The following is a 6869-nucleotide window of genomic DNA, read 5'->3' as shown; positions in this document are numbered from 1 at the left end:
TATTAGAAAAAAAAAAAACTTTACATTTTTGCAGTTCTCGATTGCGGCAAAAAGAAAAAAGACATTGCCAGTGAATTCGGAATGTCACCATCGAGGCTGTCAACTTTCATGAAAGGCCGAGCAAAAAAAGAAGAAAGATCTCAGGTTGCAAATGTATGTGAAATGCTGCATTTGAAGACATCGAAAAATCAGTTTTTATATGATTCAGTGATGCTCGTTCAAGAAACATTCCTATTAATGCGGAAGTTATTCAAGAAAATGTGGAGGTTTGTAAACTCTCTTGGGACCTCGCCCAACTAGACAGCATTCTGAAGAGCGTGCCGAAGTCCAATCTCTGCGTCTATAGAAGACTGTTTATCTGTTGCCAGGGCAACAGAAGGGTCAAAGCTATGCTGCATCTCTCAGCTATGCTGTGTCTCTCTGCCAAAGCAAACAGAAAAGGTACCGATGAGTGATGCAAGGAACATTGTAAACGCAGGTAACAGGATTACTTGGCCACTAACCTGGCCGCGACTCTGCCTGACTGCTGTCTGTGTATAGCAGAGTGGCAGATCATGTTACAATAAATAATGGTGCTGTTTCTGTTTCAAGCTGAATAAAGCTGGTTTTGCTAAAGTACTGAGACTAAGCCTCGTGTTTTGGGGTGCAAGAGAGGGACTTATAGCGCGACCCTGATCTTTTAAGATTTTTGGAATCTTCCATAGACGCTGCAATCGCGCTTTGGGACACATTTCAGCATGTCGTTCCTGTTGGGTGGGGAGTGGGGGGATCCCAAAAGTGTTCAGAAACCTCACAATATGAAGAAGAAGAAAAGGGTGATTTGGATTCTGATTGATAACTGTGCTGCACGCAACATGCTTCCACATTTAGATAATGTTTGCATTGAATTCCTACCACCCAATTGCACAGCAGTGCTTCAGCCATTGGATTTAGGCATCATTCACACCCTGAAAGTGTATTATGGCAAGGAAATGCTGAGAAAAATTCTCATCAGCATAACTTGTAGGCAGGAGGAGATTAAAATTAACGCGAAAGAAGCTATTGAAATGATTGCAAATGCCTGGAAGCAAGTTGAAGAAAGCACTATAGTAACAAATACAGAATCTCATTACAACGAAATTTTCGTTACAACGAAATATTTTTTAGGTCCCTGGGAGTATAATGTAATGGAATTTTACCTGTATACACATCCCACTCTGTACCTTGGCTCTTGCCTTGTGCAATGGATAGCAGCCATCAAGTTGAACTGCAAATTTATGAGCATCTCATTTCTGTGACGGGAATTTTAGGAAGTTAACCTACAAACAAATTGCCATCAATTTAAAGCCAGCATGTATTATACATACTACCTTAAAAATAGGCTGATACTGATTAAACTCTTTATGCTGGCATGGACTCTTCCAAATTCAGTCAAATCTGTCAATGCTCACAATGCTCAGAATCCTCAAAAATTGTTGTCATAAAAGGTATATCTGTAATTTACAGCAAAGAAACTAGGATTTTATACACATTGTTTAGCAATGGGGCAGCACGGTGGCGTAGTGGTAGCACTGCTGCCTCGCAGTAAGGAGACCTGAGTTTGCCTCCTGGGTCCTCTCTGCATGGAGTTTGCATGTTCTCCCTGTGTCTGCGTGTGTTTAATCCGGGTGCTCCGGTTTCCTCCCAAAGTCCAAAGAAATGCAGGTTAGGTGCATTGGCAATCCTAAATTGTCCCTAGCGTGTGCTTGGTGTGTGGGTGTGTGTGTACATGTGCCCTGTGGTGGGCTGGCGCCCTGTCTGGGATTTGTTCCTGCCTTGCGCCCTGTGTTGGCTGGGATTGGCTCAAGCAGACCCCCGTGACCCTGTGTTAGGATATAGCGGGTTGGATAATAACTGACTTTTTAGTAATGGTGTCATTTTGTTCTATTAATGTAAAAAAACTGTTACAGATTTTAGTCCCCTACGTTTAACAAGATAAGATCAACAACTTTAAGTTTAATGTCTTACTTAGTTGTGGATTTTACTACGCTTAAATGTACACACATTGAACAATTTTGAAATGCTAGCCATTTAATACAGTACACATTTCTGCAAATATTGTTGCAAAATGTAGTGCATGTGTCTGAGCAAGTTTTTCCAGGTAAGATTATGGAAAACCGGTCAATACTGTCAGGATCAAAGCAGGAACCAATTCCGGCACCCTCAATCATAAACATGCTCACAGACATGGGGCCAGTTTAAAGAAGACATTCAGCCTGTCCGTGGAAGGAAATCACAGGCATAACCTCCAGCTGCCTCATTTATAAACACTGCATACACACAATAGAGGCTTGAAACATGTGTATGCAACTTCCCAATTAAAGGCTAGGATTTATAAACAAAAACTTTGCACAAAAGCTTGCATATATTTACAGCAACTCCGACCCATGCTTAAGCAGTATTTCAGAGAAACTGAGAAACAATGACATTCTTAATTAAGCAGTGAAATGCAGTCAAAGCAGCTAAATGACTACTCACATGCATAATAATTCATATCTCCAAGCTGTTATTATAATGTACATTGACATGACAAACATATTACATCACAAATGTGATGAACATGATGGCCTGACTGTATTTTATTTCCATTTTAAGAGGGCCAGTGCTCCTTATTCATTTTTCATTACTTTATTTTGGCTACCTGTTCTCACATCTAAGGGCTTGTTTATGCTTCACGCTCAGAATGAGCTGCCACACGTTCCCAGCATTCATTTGACACATCCTCTGAGCAGGTCCTCAGAAACGAATGTGACGTGTGCGCAAACTGCAGTACCAGCAAAAAGCTGGGAGGGTGCAGTGTGCTAAAAGTCAGAATGTTACATCAGAGTCTCTGTTTACTATCTATATGTGACAGAAAGCCTCTAAGCGGATCCTACGAGATCGATGTGAGTGCTTCGTTGTTTGATGAATGGTTCAATGTGGTGAAGCAAAATGCCGACATACAGATGCACTCATGGTGCTTTTATATTCAAGCGTCGCATATTCCCAATCGTAATGGCACCATCTTTTGTGGTGTCTTTATTTTTTTTTTGCAACTTCACAACAGCAACATAATGTAAAGCAGCGTATTTGAGCCAGAGAGAAAAAAAATTAAGGACATGGTAAAAACGTGTATTTTGTGATTAAAGTGGAAATTTCGGCTTTAATCTTGAAATGTCCACTTTCACCTCTTAGTTTACTTTATCATTAAAGCATACCATCATAAACGTCATCCCAGTTTTTAATTGATATGAGCTTCTTGGATCTAACATTAAATATATGAAAGTCCAACTCCCTGCAAATTTAGAATCTTTGAATTTATACTTGATATCACTTTCATGATGAAATGCATTAAAGTATGTATGTTACATTTTATAGATAAATCATTAATTTCATTTAAATAATGAATACTGTTAATAATTACATACATGGGGGTGACACGGTAGCGGAGCGGTAGCACTGCTGTCTCGCAGGGAGTCACATCGCTGGTATTTCCTGATGGGTTTCCACACTGTGCTCCAGTTTCCGTCCATAGATATTATGGAGCCGACCCGGACACAGAAAGGCGGACATGTTGATTTTCACCACCACACGTTTATTATATACAATTATTTTCAAATATAAAGCCAGTGCACACTCACAAACCCCAACACACAGTCCTAGCCACACAAATGCCTTTTCTTCGGGCCGCCTCCACACACTCACTCACTCACTCACTCTCTCTCTCTCTCTCTCTCTCTCTCTCTCTCTCTCTCTCTCTCTCATGCCTCGTCCTTCTTCCACCCGGCTCCAGCCCTGAATGAAGGGAGACGGCCCCTTTAATATCCTCCCGGATGAGCTCCAGGTGATTCCCGACACTCCTTCGTTGGCCACGCCCCAGCGTGGCGGAAGTGCCGGCTGTTCTCCCAGCAGCTCTCCGGGTGTCCTCTTAAATCTTCCCCCCAGCACTTCCCGCTGTGGCGGAAGTGCTGAGGTTACAAGTCCCCAAGGCATTGGGGCACCTTCTGGCGGTGACCACGGGCCCCTACAGGGTGGGGCATCCATGCCCTCAACCCGTGGCCCCCAAAGCAACCAGGATGGCGGCCCCCATGTGATCCAGGGTGGGCGCAGACCCACATCCGGTCCTTCACGGCATCCCGGCTGGGTCGTTGCCCCTGGCATCCCTGACAATATGCAGATTTGGGGATTTGGTGCCACTAAAATGCCTTCAGTGTATGTGTGTGCTTGTATTCACCTTGCGATGAGCTGAGGCCCCATCCAGGGATTGTTTCTGCCTCGTGCCCAGTGCTTGCTGGAATGGACACATTCCTGGATTGATGGATTTAATCATTAAACATCCTTTTCAGAGATATTGCGGTATGGTGTCATTGGAATTTAATGGGTGTTCCAGGCAATTCACAACACAGAGAAGCCGAATCTGTTCTCACCATGATAATGTCTTGCACTACCCACTGCTGGATTCCTCCAGATGCACGCAAAGTATGCGCACAAGTATAAACAGTAAAATGCTGCAGCATGTGTTGCGTGATGTATAAACCCGGCCTAAGAGAACCAGCCAAGAGATCAACAGTATCTCTGCCAAACTTCAAAACATCATGCCTGCTGTGCTGGAAGCCATTAACAGACCAGCGAGACACTACATCCAGTACATCACAGTTACATTCCATTAATACACAAATCATCCAAGAGGTGACTTGCAAACATCCTGTCTCAATAGCCTGGATCAACATGTGATTCATTTATTTTGAGGCAAAGTAGCTTCGGTAGATGTGATGGTAGGAGTGACGGATGCATTCAAGTTGGAGGTGGGATTACATCAGGGATCGGCTCTGAACCTTTTCTTATTTGCAATGGTGATGGACAGGTTGACAGACGAGATTAGACAGGAGTCCCCATGGACTATGATGTTTGCTGATGACATTGTGATCTGTAGCGATAGTAGAGAGCAGGTTGAGGAGACCCTGGAGAGACGGACATATGCTCTAGAGAGGAATGAAGGTCAGTAGGAACAAGACAGAATACATGTGTGTAAATGAGAGGGAGGTCAGAGGAATGGTGAGGATGCAAGGGTTAGAGTTGGTGAAGGTGGATGAGTTTAAATACTTGGGATCAACAGTACAGAGTAATGGGGATTGTGGAAGAGAGGTGAAAAAGAGAGTGCAGGCAGTATGGAATGGGTGGAGAAGAATGTCAGGAGTGCTTTATGACAGACAGATATCAGCAAGAGTGAAAGAGAAGGTCTGTAGGACGGTAGTGAGATCAGCTAGGGTATATGGGCTGGAGACGGTGTGACTGACCAGAAAGCAGGAGACAGAGCTGGAAGTAGCACAGTTAAAGATGCTAAGATTTGCACTGGGTGTGACAAGAATGGATAGGATTAGAAATGAGTACATTAAAAGTTCGGCTCAAGTTGGATGGTTAGGAGACAAAGTCAGAGAGGCGAGATTGCGTTGGTTTGGACATGTGCAGAGAAGGGATGCTGGGTATATTGGGAGAAGGATGCTAAGGATAGAGCTTCCAGGGAAGAGGAAAAGAGGAAGACCTAAGAGAAGGTTTATGGATGTGGTGAAAGAGGACATGCAGGTGATGGGTGTAACAGAACAAGATGCAGAGGACAGAAAGATATGAAAGAAGATTCTCTGTGGTGACTCCTAACAGGAGCAGCCGAAAGATGATGAAGAAGAAGAGGTCTCCTTGGATGTAGAGGTCAAGACACACACACCAGCATCACAAAGATGCCCCCTGCTTCTATTTTTTGCAAGAAGAGGTTTCTGCTGAACCATATTTAATACTCTTTCATGTAAGGGCTGTCATGGAATGAATGTGCCTGATATTAAAGTGGATTTTTTTGTAAAAATTATTACATTAATTTTGTGTTCTTCAAAGTAGGTCCCTTTATAGACAGCACATTGCTTCCATTGGCTCTTCTTGGAAATTTGTCTTTGTGATTTCCATTGGTACATCAGTTTCGGCAGTTTGGATGGTTTCAATCATTTATAAAGAGTGACCTTTTTAGATTATTTTTTTCAACTTAGAGATGTACTGACACATCAATGTGGTGGTAGAGAAAGTGCTTGGATGTCAGAAATTCTGTAACATAAAGTGACAGTAAGTGAGAAGTGTAACACTATTTTTCAAACCTATATAGTATCTCTAACTCTACAATAAGACAAAGTGAATATGGTTAGATTAAAAGGGCAGTTTAAAGAAAAGGTACACCACTGATACAATTATTAATATCTAATGTTTATCTACAACACATAAACCCATTTACTAATATCAGAATCGTTCCTCAACAATAAACAAATTCATTATATATCTTCATAAAAAAAACATTGCAAAAATATAGCACCCTTGCACTTAAACTGGAAACCCTGCCACTATTCAAAACATGTCAAGATCAATCCTATAAAGAGCAATGTAACCCCATGTGTTAATGCTTGGAAAAGAGAACATCTTGTAGTGTTCCAAATGCCAGATATTTTGAGTCCCTAAAGGAGCCAAAGGAACTAATGATCCTTAACTATAGCGTGTACCTCCTAATCCACAATTTGATAGTTCAGTCGAAGGTTAATATCTTCCTTCCTGTAGCAAAAGAAGTCAAGCTCAATTTCTTTTTTCCTTTGCTTTTCAGAACTGGCCAAGTTATTTTACCAAGAATTAGTTTCACATAGACAAACATTACCAAAACATAATGAACTTTGCACATTATACCCCCTTAAACACACACACACACATCCAAGGACATCAACTATGAGGGAGCCCTATTGTGTGAGAAGCTTTTTGGATCTTTTAATTAAAAACATTCAAACCAATTGGTTTGAATGAATCATTAAATTAAAAAACGATCTGTAGATATGTGGGTGGATATT

The sequence above is a fragment of the Polypterus senegalus genome, chromosome 2 (assembly GCF_016835505.1).
Source record: "Polypterus senegalus isolate Bchr_013 chromosome 2, ASM1683550v1, whole genome shotgun sequence".
Classification (NCBI taxonomy): Eukaryota; Metazoa; Chordata; class Cladistia; order Polypteriformes; family Polypteridae; genus Polypterus; species Polypterus senegalus.
This window is presented reverse-complemented; position numbering follows the sequence as displayed.